General features: G+C 47.8%; 1 long non-coding RNA gene across 2 annotated transcripts in view; it reads right to left on the minus strand.

Annotated features, from left to right (window-relative positions):
* LOC111557611 overlaps window positions 1–3,771 on the minus strand; it is a 30,682-nt gene extending 26,911 nt beyond the window's left edge. Inside the window, exons 1-3 of one of the 2 annotated variants that reach the window (XR_006588499.1) lie at window positions 3,062–3,768; window positions 2,620–2,764; window positions 1,932–2,397 (exon numbers count right to left, since the gene is read on the minus strand). This is a non-coding gene — a long non-coding RNA (uncharacterized LOC111557611). Of the gene's footprint in view, window positions 1–1,931; window positions 2,398–2,619; window positions 2,765–3,061 lie in introns of those variants that run through there. The other variant, XR_006588500.1, reaches the window with a different exon arrangement.
* Window positions 3,772–16,394: the final 12,623 nt, after the last annotated feature.

Raw genomic sequence — 16,394 nt, forward strand, 5'->3', positions numbered from 1 at the left:
ATGGTATTGTGATCCCGTTGTGTGGTGACAGACCGTAGCTACACTTGTGGTGAGCATAGCATGACACCTGGATAGACAGCACTGGCTTACACCCAAAACTAATGTAACATTGTGTTACATTAGTAACATACAACTACACACACACACACACACACACACACACACACACACATATATGTGTATACATATATATATGTACATATATATATATATGTCTATTTATTTTGAGAGAGAGAGCAAGCACATGTGTACAAGCAAGGGAGGGGCAGAGAGACAGGGAGAGAGAGAGAGGGAGAGGGGGAGAATCCCAAGCAGACTCCATGCTGTCAGTGCAGAGCCTGATGTGGGACTTGAACTCATTAACAGTGAGATCATCACCCGAGCCAAAATCAAGAGTTGGATGCTTAACCGACTGAGCCACCCAGGCATCCCAACATACAGCTATATTAAAAAAAAAAAAAATCTCTCCCAAACACCTAGAACGAATTTAGCGAGCACTTTCACTCAGGATATGGAACTTCTTGATAGCCTCTGTTTTCCCCTTTCGATTAATCCCCCACCCTGCTCCCTTCTGCTTTGAGCCTGGAGACAATCTGTCACGGATGTGTCAAAGGGCTCCCTTGACTGCTAGTGTCCTGTTGGGTTCAGCCAGTTAGAAAGTGCTGGCAGGAGACCAGAGGGCAGGAGGAAGACGAGGTTGGGGTATTTATCCCCCGGACTGCCTCCCAGATGTGTAGAGGGTTGGCAGTGGCTGTGTATCTCTCACATAAACCACAGCTGCTGTCACATGACCCTCACTAAGTTCCAGATACATCCTCCCTTTAGGGCTTAGGGAGGATAACATCTCCCTAGGCTGTTAGCCTTAACCTGTCCACCACTTTGTACATAGTCCTGTTCCATTAAACTGTCTTAGATGACCTCCATTTGAGGGTGCCTTCTGCTTCCTGCTGGGACCCTGACTGGCGGGTCCTGGGAGCCCAATCACTGCCTTCAGTCAAGTTCTGTAGACTCTCCCTTTCTTGTCCCATAGGGCGCTCGCCCTGTGTTCTGGTCATTCCAGTTTATCACAGCTTAGTCCAGCCTGGCTCGAAATCTCATCTCCTGATTGAGTTCTCATTTCTTCTTCTCCCCTCAAGGATAGGGATGTGAGGAGGAAGGCATGGTCTAGTCTTTCACATCTTGTCCTTCTATCAGGCAACTTGTGTGTGTTGGGGGAAGAGGGAAAGGGACAAATGTCTCTTTTCCCATCCAGCTACTGAGACAGTATCGTATTTCTTGTCCACGAATGTGTCCGGCTGACACCGAGGGCCTGGTGATGGGGCAGGGGTACCAGTGCCAATTCCGCCAGGATGGACAAGGTTATGCTGCGGTAACAAACCACCTCTGGATTTGAATAACTCAGATCAGCAAAGCCTTACTTCTCTTTAGGCTACATATCCACTGCGGGTCAGCAGAAGCTCTGCTCACCGGGTCAGTCAGGGACTCAGGCTGATGGGACAGCCCCGGTCTCCATCATTGCTACTCTACCGGGAGGACGAGCACTCACAGAAGATCTCGCATCAGGACTGAAATGTCGTAGCCAGGAAAGACTTAGCCTTGCATGCATTTCATTGGCCAGAACTAGTCACCTGGCTCCGCTCAGTTGGAAAGGGGCCAGGAAGTACAATCTTTCCATGTGCCCAGAGGGAATGGCCTGAAATATTTGGGAACAGGACAGGGCACATGTGTGTGAGTTCTTCAGAAGATTCCACATGACCTTACTCTCTGGACGGGGAGAGCAGACTCCAGCCTGAAAATCACTGATGCTCCCACTGCCCCCTGCCCTGCGCCACCCCTCCTCCCCCACTCCCCACCACTGTCTCCTATCACTGAAAGCCTACTCCGTGGCACATTGCTTCTGGGTCCTACTCCTCACAGGGAGTCCCTGGGTGTGATGATAACTGACAAGATGTTTGAAGCTCAGATGCCATTTTTTTTTTTTTTAAAGAAGATTATTGTGGTCAGATGCACTTAACACGAAATTTACCAATTTAATCCTTTTAAAGTGTACAATTTAGTGGTACTTATTACATTCACAGTGTCATGCAACCGTCACCACTGCCTAGTTCCAGAACATTTCCTATCACCCCCAAAAGAAACCCCAGACCCAGTAAGCAGTTACTCCCCATTTCTACCCCCCCCCCTTCAGGTCCTGGCAAACGCTCGTCTAACAAACTGCCTCTTCTGGATATTACCTATAAATGGAACCGTATGATATAGGTCTTTGAGCACATCTACTGTCTGAGGTGTCCTTGTGGCCCACGGGAGGCTCACTCACTGTCGTACAAAACGCTGGCCAAACAGGTGCTCCACAGATGCCTTCTCTCTCCACCTGCTGTTAGGCCAATTTCCTTCTTCCTGGCTCAGAGAGGGAGAAGCACCCTGCTGTCTAAGCAGGGAACGGATCGCCCACCTTTCCTCAGCCTCTGTGGGTGCATCACTATGGGAATCCCCCCACCCCCACCCCGAGGTTGGGGTGGGCTGGAGAAGAAGGCGCATCCCTGATGCACAGAGAAGAAGCCACTGTCTTCCCTGGCCAGCTCTCCTGATTCCCACCGCCTCCCTGGCAGAAATGCTTACATGGCTTGAAGTGGGCTGATTGCAGTGGAACCGCAGTTAATAAGCCCTGGGGGAGTGTGGCATCTGGTCCCGTTTTCCCCCCGTATTCTTTACCATGTGTGTTATTTAGCTGGTGTTGTTTTCAGCCGCGGGCCCCACTGCCAGCCTGCCACAAGAAAGGTCCTATTTGACGTCTTCTGAGACACCGTTTTGATCATGTTCCTTCCCCACCCAGCAACTTGCCACGTCTCTGGCTCACGAATGGATAAATTCCAAACTCTTGACTTTGCGTTCAAAACCCGCTCCGAACTAGCTCCAACGTAGCTTTTTTGCTCACTGCACCCCGCACAAACTCTCTGTTCCTTTCAGGCTGGCCTGCTCAACTCACTGCCCCCCCCAACCCCCACCCCCTGAGATGGCCATGCTCGGTTTGGGGTGGGGCCCTTTACTCTGCCGGTCCCACCTGGAACGTGCTGTCTCTCTTCCTGGATGGGAGGCTCTTTGCCACCGCCTCCTTGTGGTCCTCCTGGGCCTCCAGTCTCTTCTCTCCGAACTCCTGTCACCTGCTCAGCAGCTCAGCACCTGCTGGGCGAGTGTGCTGCTGCCTTGTGTGGCTAGTGACCTCCTATGCGTTTTACGTCTCCTGTGCTGGGGGCGGGGTGAGTTGAATGACCACCTGATTGCAGGCAGCACCCATCCCCTCACCCCATGTGTCTTCAATAAGGAAAACTAGCAGAGCCAGACAGAAGGGGGTTGGCCAAGGCCACGGGACCCAATCCTTTTCCAGGCTGGCTAGTGGGAGGTTAGGAATGCTGAGGAAGGTGGCTCTGGATAGCTTTGCCATCTTCCAGGGACACCTGCCCGGGTCACGCTGGGACTGGGCATCGGGAGGCGATGGCCATACATGTTCTGCTTGGGGTACTTGCGGGTTGAGCCAGAAGTACATGCCGTTGTGGCCAGGGTTAGGTGGAGGGATGAGAAAAAGGGAGAGCAGGGAGGCAGCAAGAAAGGCAAATTGGGGAGGGACGATGAGGCAGAAACAGAGGAAGGGCAAGTCAATGTTGGGGAGGAGGGGGAGAGGGGAGGGGAATTGATTTAGGACCCCCAAACCTTGGCGGGAAGAAGAGGGATCTTTCTGATCTTGCCAGAGCGAGGAAGCCCTGCTCGGTGGCTCCTACTGTTTTTATGCTTCTCCCCACTCCTCCCCCTCCCGTCCCCTCCCCCCAGGATGTACCATCGGTCCATTATCCTCAGGTCACCTGCCTGAACAGTCAAGAGCAGCCCCAGCCTGGAGTGTGTGCCTCCTTGGCAAACCTCCTGTCTGTGCTGTGCCCAGCTTTGTTTTTGTGTTTCTGGTTTAGCTCATTTCAGTGGGGGAAGCTGACTTGTGCCTTGGAGGAATGATTCCGAGACCTGGAGGAAAGCCCAGAGGGACGGAGCCAGGCTGCATCCTCAGTGCAGCCTGACCTTTGTCAGGATGGCCTCGAGCCACCCAGATACCACAAGGTTCCCTCTGCCTTGCGGGCACCGGGAAGTGGGCATATGCCCAGTGCCTGCTGCTCTAGACCCGCTGGCTATTCCTCTCTTCCTTTTAGGGTCCCCAGCCAGGCCTTCCCTAGCCCAGGCCCCACTGGCGGAACTCTGTTTTGAGGCACCCTGACTTTTGCAAATCCTTGCTTCCTTCAAAGCGAAGGCAGAGGCTATAGGCACGGAGAGTTATCAAGAAAGTTTGTCCTAGTCGGGCTTCTGCGAGGCCTGTGGCGTGGCGAGCAGTCGGGAGGGTGGCCTTCGGCTCTCTTCTGTTGTCTCTTCTGTTGTCTCTCTTCTGCACTCATGCCCACTCGTGCAGGCTTCTCACACGGACTGCCGCAGCAACTCTGGAAAGACGTCTCCGTCTGTGGCTGCTGGATTCGTCTTGTTAAAGGCCCTCTCCAATGTTGTCATTCTCTGCTCAAACACCATCAGTGGCTCCCACTGACCACGGAATAAATAACCCATTTGCGCCATCAGACTTTGTGTGCTTACTCCAGAGGGCACAGATCCAGAAGGTCCACCACTCTCCCCGAGGGCAGGCCTGGGAGCTGGGGGAGCAGTGAGGATCACTGTGCTGGGGTCCTATAACCTGCCTGTCTCTGAGTCCCAGGCCCCGGCGATGCCACTTGGAATGTTGGTCCTGGGATGATCCTGCCTCTCCGCCAAACATCCTTTATACTTGGGGTTCCTTCTTATCCTAGGCTTTCTGTCAGGCCTTCTGATAACATTTGCTTATCCGATCTGGAAGAGGAAGGTTCCAGAGGAATCTCCAAGTTTGCAGAGGACAAGAAGTGATGGCTAGTTCTTGGCATTCCTGCTCTCCCATTTTTCCTCCCTCACCCAAGGCAGATGCAACTAACCCACTTTTGCCTAGCAAGCCCAGATGAGGCTGTAGAACATCTCTGAACATGATTCGGGCCGCCGTTACCAATCAATTGAACTTGGCAAAGGAGATGAAACCTATTTGTAACCCTACACACAGTTCTGCAGCTGAATGAAAGTTTAAACCTTGTCAGGACGGGATATAAGAAACCACGAAAGTGGACCCACAAGTGGCATGGGGGGAGGGGCCTCACTGTTGCAGGGTAAGTTCATTTTGAGATTTCACCAAAGATTTTTTCCTCATTCTCCTGTCCCCCTAGCCCTTCCCTGAATTCAGGCTAAAGACCTTCTGCTTTTATTCTCTCAGTGAGCGGATGACTCAGCAAAAATGCAGAGGGAAAGCTAAGAGTCTAAACAGACTTTTGAAACTCCTGGCAGAGATGGTAATTCGAGGGGGGGGGGGGGAAGAAAAGAAAAAGAAAAGCATTTGACGTTCAAAAGCTTAAGTTTTGGAGTTTCAAAAGGATGGCTCCAAAGAGGAGCTCAGGGCACAGGGAATAGCAGGCAAACAGGAAAAAGAGGTCCTAGAGTGGAGGCCAGGGGCAGGGGAGGAGAAATTCTGGGGACGAATGAGTCTTTGAGAAGGGTTCCTGTGCCCTCCAAGTTTCTGGGTCAAGTCTGGGTGAGGAATGATGGCTGTCCAGGTAGATTTGGGAAACTGAGGCAAGAGGGGACCCGTACCTCTCTTTCCTGGGGCGAGCCCAAGAGGGGGCCCGGCATGGTGTGGAATATGGAGATCCTCAGACAAACCCTCTGGGGTTCTTGAAGCCCATGGTGGTGTCAGAGGCACAGGCATCAGAGAGGCAAGGATGTGGCACAGAGAGGCAGTGGACACAAGAAAGAACCAGAACAGCATGGCAGAAGGCAGTGAGGGTGGGGGCCCCTCTGACACCAGCATGGTAGATGATGACGGGGGCAGGGTGGGGTGGGTGCTGGCCCGGGGACCCCTTCCCCTGACATCTCGGGAGACCTGAGGAAATGATAATCTATAGTTTACGGAGTTTATGCAGATAAAATTTCTGCCATTGAGCAGAAGGGGAGCCGAAAAGGAAACTTAAACTGAATCACAGAAAAGGGGAGAAAGTTACATCGTGGGCACATTTTAGCTGACATTTGCATGCACTACACACACAAAGGTGTTCCCCAGATAATTCGGAGGTGACATTTTCTGGCTCTTGACTAGCCTGGGAAGTGTACTGGTCGTCTCTCTTTGGAAGCATCCAGTTCCCTGCCAGGGTCCCCCATATTTGGGGTATTGGGTGGGGATGTGGTCACTGCACTCCAGGTGGGACCTACTGTCTGCAAGAAGATTCAGGATGGGCGGTCCTGAGAAGAGGAAGTTGGCAGGGGCAGCGCTGACATGCATTGTAGCTGTGTGATTATGACTGAGGCCTGGAAGGCACATGGCTCATGGGAGATTTCACCAGAGTCGTCGAGGGTGAGGGCTGAGCCCCCTGGATTGTGTGTTAAGTCCTGGAGCACCACACAGTTTAAGCTAGGCCAGGTACACGGAACTGGAGGGAAGAAACTGTGGAATCACAGAAGGGAGTTTAACTCTGGGCCTGTTAACCCTGTGAGAATATAAATAATTACTAAAAATAGAAATAATTTCAAAGAAGGATTAGTTAGGGCTTAGTTTCTTAACTTCAGCATTACTGGCATTTGGGTCGGGTAAGTCTTCGAAGTCCTGTGTATTATAAGATGCCTAGCAGCATCTCTACCCCTAGATGACAGGACCACCTTGACCCCTGCCCCACCACCAGTCATCAAGATAATCAATAGTATGTTCAGACGTTGCCATAGGTCTTGGGGCAAAATCACCCCCCACCGCCATTGAGAACACTGGGTTAGTTGGTTTTTTTTTTTTTTTTTTTTAGTTTTTCTATTACATTTATTTATTTTTGCGAGACAGAGTGAGACAAAGTGAGAGTGGGGGAGGGGCAGAGAGAGAGGGAGACACAGAACACGAAGCAGGCTCCAGGCTCTGAGCTGTCAGCACAGACTCCGACGCGGAGCTCGAACCCACAGACTTTGAGATCTTGACCTGAGCCGAAGTCGGACGCCTAACCGACTGAGCCACCCAGGCACCCTGAGAACACTGGGTTGGTTTAATGTTTCCGAAAGATGCATCGTAGATTGGGGTCACGCAAAAGGGAAGTGGGGTCATAAGTAGTCAAATAAGTCTGGAAATGCTGAGTGAAAATGAGCTAAAAAGAACATTTTGTTTGTAGGACTTCCCGGGCCTGCAATAGGCCAGTGGACACATTAGAGCTCCAAGAGGGAACACGTAAGATTAGCATGTATCTGTACACATTGGGCATTGCTATGTTAGACACATTTGTGACCTGTAAAACATGAGGGTTAATAACAAACACATCATTAGTGCTTTACAGATGAAGTGTCTGCCCAATAGATTGTTTTCTTCTTCACAATCGTCCGAGGTCAGTCTAATTATTCCTTCTTACCAGGACTCAGAATTAAAATATTTGCCCATGGCCACACGACCAACACATGGGGAGACTGAGACTCGAATGGATTTTAGATTCTCAGTTCTGTGTTCTTAATAGGGTTCCATGTTGCCCGATGGGCTCTGCTCTAAGCTTCTGAAATTCATGTCCTGCCACAAAGTTTATCCTCGCTCTCGGGGACACTGACCATCTTAGTTCTCTCCAGAGACATTGTCCACTGGATCCACATTTACATAGGAAAATGGAAGGCTCAATGGAAAAACATTAGCACGATGCAGTTTCTTTTAATTGCAATTCTTTTTTAAAGTTTATTTATTTATTTTGAGAGAGAAAGAGAGAGAGAGAGCCAGGGCACAAGCGGGGGAGAGACAGAGAGAGGGAGAGAGAGAATCAGAGAATTCTAAGCAGACTCCATGCCATCAGTGCAGAGCCTGATGCGGGGCTCAGTCTCACAAATTGTGAGACCATGACCTGAGCCAAAATCAAGTGTCAGACGTTTAAACCGACGGAGCCACCCAGGCTCCCCTTGGTTACAATTTTTAAGTAAAGTTTCTTTCTGAAAATGAAAATTATGTAATTGCATTGTTTCATGTTTTCCTGGGTTGCCAGGAAGCTCAGATTTAAAATTTCTATCTTGTCTGACAGTGCTCTTGCCTCTTGGTTCTATTATTATTTATTGCATATACTTTTATACAGTTTGTATGTAGCCTCCAGCCCTTGGTGGATAAGAGGAAATATATAAACACATACAATTAATAAATGGCAACTCGGCAACATATTCATCCCTTAAAAAAGCCCCACAGTGCTTCAAAAACCGTTCCATCTGATTTCATTTCCTAATCACGGTGAAATGGCCATGTGTGGATTGCAGCCAGGGGTGGTTACATTAGGGTGAAAGATACGCAGGTTTCATCCGGGTGATGTGCCATCCAACTGATGTTTGGGTTTACAAAGCCTTTGCATAATCATCATCTCATTTGAACTCATCGAATGGCCTCTCAGAGCTGGAGCAGGTATCACTAATGACTATTCTCATTAGACTGCTGCACGGTAAACCCAGGCTCAAATAATTTTAGAGGACTAATTTTTTTGCTTTCTAATGTTTCTGATGCAGACTAGCTAGTGGGAGAATTTAGAGGTAGAGCTGGGTCTTCAGCCCCCACACGGGATGTTGAACCTGAGCGGGGGGTGGGGGGGTGCACATCAGCCATAGCTGTAACTGACACATCCCCTCCCTTGCCCCCCTCCTCCCACCCTGCCCCACAAGCTGCAAGGTCCAAGAGGGGCAGTAGAGCCCTGACTGATCTACGCTATCTTCCCAGTGAGCTCAACCTTTGCCAGAGTCATCCACACAATGCCCCAGACATGCATCGCCAGGTGACACAACCCAAGATAGCCCAAGACTGGACATTTTTAAGAATTCTGTTAAACTCAGGAATCCTCACATTGTATGACTGCGTACAAGATTAGAAACCTGAGGTTAGAACACATGATGGATTTAGTCCGTAGCGTCTGCATGGCAATTTTATTTTATATAGTTTTTTAATGTTCATTTATTTTTGAGACAGAGACAGAGCAGGAACCGAGGAGGGGCAGAGAAAGAGGGAGACTGAAGACAGAATCTGAAGCAGGCTCCAGGCTGTCAGCACAGAGCCCGATGCGGGGCTTGAACTCACGGACCGTGAGACCATGACCTGAGCCAAAGTCGGATGCTTAACCGACTGAGCCACCTGGGCGCCCCATGCACGGCAATTTTAAACGTAGCAGTACACGAGTCAGCTCCGGGTGCATAATAAAATACCACACACTCGGCGGTTTGAACAACAGAAACTTAATTCTCACCATTCTGGAGGCCAAATGTCCAAGTTCAAGTTGCTGACTGGTTAGGTTTCTGGTGAGGACCCTCTTCCTGGCTTGCAGATGGGTCACCTTGCTGTGTCCTCACGTGGCCTTTCCTCAGTGTGTGCCCCAAGAGCACGAGAAAGTGAGGACGCGAGAATGAGAAAGCAAGAGGCCTCTTTTCCCCTTTTGTAACGCCACAGTCCTCCTGAATTAGGGTCCTATCTTTATGAGCTCATTTAGCCTTAATTACCTCCTCAAGGCCCTATGTCCAAATACAGTCACAAAAGGGGTTAGGGCGTTAGCATGTGAATTTTGTGAGGGGACACACTTCAGTCTACAGCAAGCAGATATGGCATTTGGGAGTGAACTTTATTCCCAAGGGTTATTCCAGTTTGGATGGTGTGAACTTTTTTTTTTTTTAAGTTTATTTATTTTGAGAGAGAGAGAGAGAGAGACAGAGCATGAATTGGGGAGGGGCGGGGAGAGAGGGAGAGAGGGAGAGAGAGAAAAATCCCAAGCAGGCTCTTCACTATCAGCACAGAGCCCGATGCGGGCTCAAACCCAAGACTTGTGAGATCGTGACCTGAGCTGAAACCAGGGGGTGGGACGCTTCACCGACTGAGTCACCCAGGCACCCTTGGATGGTGCTAACTTCTAAATCAGCCATTACTAAAGGGCTAAAAATAGCACACACAGAACACCTGGAGCAAATACTCTACCTTTAAAAAGGTTTGGTGGCTTCAGCTCTATTCCCTCCTTAGCTGATGTTTGGGATCCTGCACTCACGGTCATTTCAAATCATGCTCTAGGTCCCCAATTTTAACATGGGCCAGCACCACAGGACAGTAGGTAGAGGTAGCTGCTTCAGGGAAGAGGGGAAAGGGTCTTCCTTCAGTTTTAGAGAAAGGCTCATGCAGAGCCCGTTTCCCTATCTTGATGGACACCATGATCTCAGGGCTTTTGGTTTAAAACAATCATTACTTTCTCTGAAGTGTGGTTGCCTTGTGTCTGACTTGCAGTATAAATTCAGGGGAATTAAAATCAACGTCACGCTCCTTGCAGGGTATTGTTTATCAGTAAATTTGCTTCCCTTGGTATCTGGTCACAGATGACGTGAGATCTCTGTCATCATGGGTGAGTTAAGATGGTGGCATGTCCGTCTGGCATTCTTCCTCTAAGGGTTCTGTGTAATTTAAGGCCATGCTCCTATTCTTTCTGATTGCATTTCCTTAATTTCATACGCACGTGCTAGAAAAATGGCCCAACGATCAAGGAATCTTTGGACCATCGATCGACAGTCATGGACCACCCTACTTGCGATCTCTCTCTCTCTCTCTCAAGTCTAAGGGATCCTGAGCCTGGCATGATAAAGCCACAAAAGGAATCAAATTATGCTGAGCCAAAATAAATTCTTTTACTGAGAATTTCCCAGGAGTTTTGGTATTTTTGACTCTTGCTCGCTAAATATGGAAAGATTGAGACACCATGAGAAGCAGGGGAGCTGTTCTGCTTTTTTTAGTCTTCTGTCAAGAAATCATTTCATCTCTTTCATGCTATGTTTACAACATATCAGAAGTCCCCTCCCTGTAGAAAAGTCACAGCCCTCTGCATGGTAACAGTCTCTGGAGATGTTCTCTAGCTTTTATTTTTGTATCAAGAACAAAGCTCTGTGAATCCTAATTTATATTTCCTGGTGGTCTGATTGCTGCCCAACCTATGGGAACGGGGAAAATGGCCATTCCACAGCATCTTTTATCTTGAAGGAATCTTCTCTTTGTCCTCCACTCAACACAGGACCACAGCGTTCTCCAAATTCCGTGGGCATGTCCGTGGTACTGTGGTGTGAACTTGTGTACAAGCAGGGGGGAAGGGAGCTTGTACTTCCTTCTGAATGCGTAGGATGCCTTTTTATGAAGGAACGGATGCGATCAGGAACTTCAGTGAATGGGGTTTATTTGAAGGTTATCACTGTGGAAGTCAAGAGAGGTGGAATAATCCGAGCAGTCTGGTGGCTCGGGTCCCCGGAAGTGAGCGCATTATTCCATGATCATTAAGACTCATTAAGAGCGTTAGTACGTTGACAGTGGTATTGGTCCAAGAGCAACCTGCTAACCTGCAATACTGCTGACTCTGTCTTACACCTTTGCCTGCTGCCATTTAATGTATTTCTCTCTCTCTCTTTCTTTCTTTTCTTTTTTCTATTTTTTTTTTTTTTTTTTGGTGGCATGTGCAAATTGGTATTTAGAAGTAGGGGTTTGGTCAGATTCTTTTTTGTTAAGAGCTCAGAATTGGTATTGTATGTTCTGTCTGGGTATCTCTCCCTGAGGACTGCTTGCAGCCACTGCTATTCATTGCCCAGATACGTTAATTCACTGCTGTTGAAAAATGGTGGTCTTCTGATTCCATCATCCTTTATTGGCTGGAAGACAGCTACGAAGAGAAACTTTCCATGTCAACTATTTGCTTGCCTTGACATACAGTTCCTTTGGAAAGCAGAAGAGATGCTGGTTTCTTTTGTTGCCTGGTTTTCAAGATAATGAGGTGGTTCTCTGAGTAGCATTTGGAGATTTTCTACGTTCCTATAAAGTCATATTTTTAACTGTGTTCATGGACTGTCCAGACCTTAACAGTGTTCAGGACAGCCCAGGGCAACACAAGACCATTTTATTATTTTTTTTAATAGTTTTTTAAGTTTATTTATTTATTTTGAGAGCTAGAGCAGGGGAAGGACAGAGAGAGAGAAAGAGAGAGAGAGAGAGAATCCCAAGCAGGCTCCGCACTGTGAGCACAGAGCCTGATGTGGGGCTCAAACTCAAGAAATGCAAAATCATGACCTGAGCTGAAATCAAGAGTTTGACGCTTAACAAACTAAGCCACACAGCTGCCCTCAGATAAGACCGTTTTAGAAGAACTTCTCATGCACTGTTAGTGGAAATATCAATTGCTGCAACCACTTTGAAAGGCAGTTTGGCAAAATCTAGAAAAGGTAAGAGTGTCTTCTACAACGCAGCAACTCTTTTTCTAGAGGAAATCTTACTGTTGAAGGCATACAATATCAGTTATAATAGTGGGAATAAAAAATAAACCCAAAATGTCCATCGAAAGGAGCATGGCTAAATTAAATAGTTATATGTTGAAGTGATAGTGTTCTACACAGCTGTTAAAAGGAATTAATTCGATCCATATATAGCATCGATTTCAACATAATAATATCGAGTAAAAAACAAACCGTAGAATGAATATAGTAACATCATTTATGTAAAATGAAAATCTACCAAACGGCGTTGGGTGCTGTTTATGGCTACATAAATAAGACAGTAGTTAAAACATGAACAGAATGCTCCTTTCTAAGGAGCTCCCTAGGAAGAGAGAATTGTACTGTGTAAATGGAAGTGTTTCTGTAGTTATTTTCCTCTGTTTCCCTACCCATTGCTCTGCCTTGCCTTCCGGTTTTCCTCTAGGATTTAGGTTTGATTGACTGACCGACTGATATTTCTACTTGGACTTCTCCTTGCCAAGGCATCCCGAGAAAAAGGCATTGTCCATGTTGGGTCCCCACCTTAGCGGACCAGGGTAGAGGAAGCAACGGTACTGCAGTAAGAGACAACCCCAAGATTATACTTACTTGGTGATCCCTGAACCCTTCCAGAAGGAGGAATATTATTGTGTAGACACGTCAGATCTGTAAAAAAGCACAGGAAATCAGCTCCTGAGATTGCGAAATATTAGTTATAGGGCTGCGTGGTTTGTGGCAGTGTGAAGTGCAGATTTGCATCATCGGAGAAGACAAAAACAAAGAAAAACTGAGCCCTGGGCAATGTGAGGCGGGCCCCACAGTGTCCGGGGTTGGCAGAAACAGTCTTGCACTATGAGCAATGAGACCGTGGCTTACAGGACCCAAACTGGCAGCCCACAGACATTTTTGTTGAAATTGTTTTGGAAAAATTGTTCTGTTGAATTTTTGTTGGAAAAAAATTCAATTGTTTAAAAATGTGCAAACATTTAAGGGGCGCCTGGGCGGCTCAGTTAAGCGACCGGCTTTGGCTCAGGTCATGGTCACGTTCGTGAGTTTGAGCCCGGAGTCAGGCTGTCAGCAGGGAACCTGCTTCGGATCCTCTGTCCCCCTCTCTCTCTGCCCTTCCCCAGCTTGCTCTCTCTCAAAATCAATGAATTAAAAAAAAATTTTAAATAAAGATGTGTAAACATTTAAATATTGGGAGATTTCACATTAAAAAAAAAATCCGGATTCTGGATTCTCTGGAAAAATCAGAAGCTTTGGCACGGCTGGGCTCACCGTGCAGTGCAGAAGGCAGCAGTCAGCTGGAGGTGCTGCCCCCTATAGGTGGAGCATGTGCTCTGCCACAGAGTCCCCACCTGACAGGCCACTAGACGGTCTCCTGCTCCATTATCAGATTGGTAATGCCTGCCGGAGGGCAGGGTAATACAGATAATGGCATCTGTTTTCCTCCCCTTGCCGCATTTCCCTCCCTGCAAACATTTTAGTCACGTGTTTCCAACTATATTCAAATCGAAACTAAGAGCACTTGAAAATCAGGCCTGCTAGGGCCACGCCGGCCTTCCTCAGGGCTTCCTTTTATTTGGGGGTGGGGCAATGTGATTCAATTAAAGTGCAAGTCCTGGAAAGCCTGGTTCCTCACTGGCAGGACTATGACCTTAGTGCTCGTTCTTGGTCCTACATGGCTGTGAAAGATGGCAGAGTGCACCAGGCAGCCAAAAATAAAACTTACAGTTCTGAATGCAGACCGTTCTCTATTATTTATAACACCCACAGCAACAATTCCCCAAGAACTAAGTCTAATTAAGAATTCCTGCTCATTATCTTGTGAGAAAATAGATTGGGATGGGTCCCAGACTCCATGCATGCCTGTGGGTTGGGGTGGGGGTGGGAGGGCGAGGGCTCCCCAGATGGGGAGAAAGAAAGGCCCAGGTTCAAATCAAAAGGTCATTCAATCAAAGGACTCATCTCCAGGGGGCAGCCTCCCACAAGACTTCCTGTTCAGGGCGGTGGGCAGAGGTGGGTTCAGATGAGTCAGTGTGGATTGAGACTCAGATACAATAGCTTCTGCTGGACGAAATAGAACAATGTGGCCATAGCTCAAATCTTTCCATAAAGTGGGCACATGCATGAGCCCAGGACCAGGGGATGTCGGGAACAGGTGACCTAAGCGATACCCACTACCACCACCACTTTCCAAAATTCACTCTATCTCTGCTTCCTTACCTGTCTGATAGTCCACCATTAGAGGGTCGTTCCTTGTATTCAGACACCATCCCTAGGCATGATCTCTTTTCATATAAATATCTTTGGGAGAAGCTTAAAAAAAAAAAAGCTTTTTAAAGTACATTTGCTGTCTGTGTCAGGCTCTTTCTTATGCATGAATTCATCCCCAAGGTCACATAACTAGTAAGTGGTCACAGGAACGGGGCTCCTCTCAAGCGTCAAGTTTATTGCTCCGTGTAGTTTTCAGTGTATGTTCCCGGGACACCTGCGGGTCCTGAGGTCGGTCTGTGAAGTCAGAACTATTTTCATAGTAATACTAAGAGAGTATTTGCCTTTTTAACTCTCGTTCCCTCCTGGACGTATGGTGGAGTTTTCCAGACGCTTCACGACGTGTGATATCACAACAGATTAAATGCAGAAGCAGATATGAGAACCCAGCTGTCTTCTAATAAGCCCGACACTAAAGAGGTTTGCAAACACTAAACAATGTTGTCTTACTCACTAATTTTGTCTGTTTGTTTATTTTGGAGCTTTTTGGAATTGTCAATAATTTGAGGAGTGCAAAGCCTTCTAAGATCAAAATATTTGAGAACCACTGTTCTATGGGTTCTAGCGGGGTGCCTAGCCATCTTCATCTGAGTGTGGGCCGAGTTGCTTTTTCCCTGAGATAGCTAGTTAAGAAAGGCAGTGGGGCGGGGGCGCCTGGGTGACTTCGTCGGTTGAGCACCTGACTCTTGATTTCAGCTCAGGTCGTCCTCTCACAGTTCCTGGGGTCGAGCCCCGCATCGGGCTCTGTGCTGACAGTGTGGAGCCTGCTTGGCATTCTCTCTTTCCCACTCTCTCTCTGCCCCTCCCCTGCTCACATTCTCTTTCTCAAAATAAAAAATAAATAAATAAATAAAATTAAAAAAGAAAGAAAGGTAACAGGGCATGGAAGTCAGGTGGGGAGAAAGTTGGACTCTACCCAAGGAGGACAGACTTAGACCTGAGAAGGTAGCAGGAGGGTCTTCAGGGAGAGAAGAGGGCATGGAGAGGGGAGCCTGGAAGCACTAGGAACAAGACTGTCCATGCCCAGGGACTGGTAGTCAGCAATTATGGTGTAGTGGTAGGAAGCAAGACCTGGTTCAGAAGACTTGTTTTGGCCAAACCAGTTAGAAATGGTGTGACCTGGGCAGATCACTTCACAGGGCTTTACTCTCCTTGGCTGTTGGTTGGACTAAATCAAGATTTTCAACCCAGTATTGAGACAAAATGATAGATAATAAAACATATGGCAGTAATGAAAGATAAGAGCCAAAATATCAGAGTTTGTAAATATTGATTTTATAAAAAATTAAGGCATATTTAGCATTGTCTCCTATCATAATGCTGCTCTACTTATTTGAGTTCTGATGTGTTTTCTTGAATGGGACCCCAGCTAGCGCAGAATGGCTTTGCCCGGGGAGCATAAGTCACCATGGCAGAGGAGAGAGGCTAGGGGCCATTGAAAATAGATGACTTAGGGACGCCTGGTGGCTCAGTGGGTTAAGTGTCTGACTTCAGCTCAGGTCATGATCTAGAAGTCCATGGGTTTGAGCCCTGCATCGGGTTCTGTGCTGACGGCTAAGAGCCTGGAGCCTACTTTACATTCTGTGTCTCCCTCTCTGTCTGCCCCTCTCCTGCTCATGCTCTGTCTGTCTCTCTCAAAAATAAATAAACATTAAAAAATTTATGAAGATTGATGACTTAGTAAGGTTCTCTTTCAGCTCAAAATCTAGAGGTCTAAAACAGTGTTTGGTGCCCATCCTGTTGACATGTGTCCTCAGAGAACAGAAGAGAGAACCCGTGGA

This window comes from Felis catus, chromosome D4, assembly GCF_018350175.1.
Source record: "Felis catus isolate Fca126 chromosome D4, F.catus_Fca126_mat1.0, whole genome shotgun sequence".
NCBI lineage: Eukaryota > Metazoa > Chordata > Mammalia > Carnivora > Felidae > Felis > Felis catus.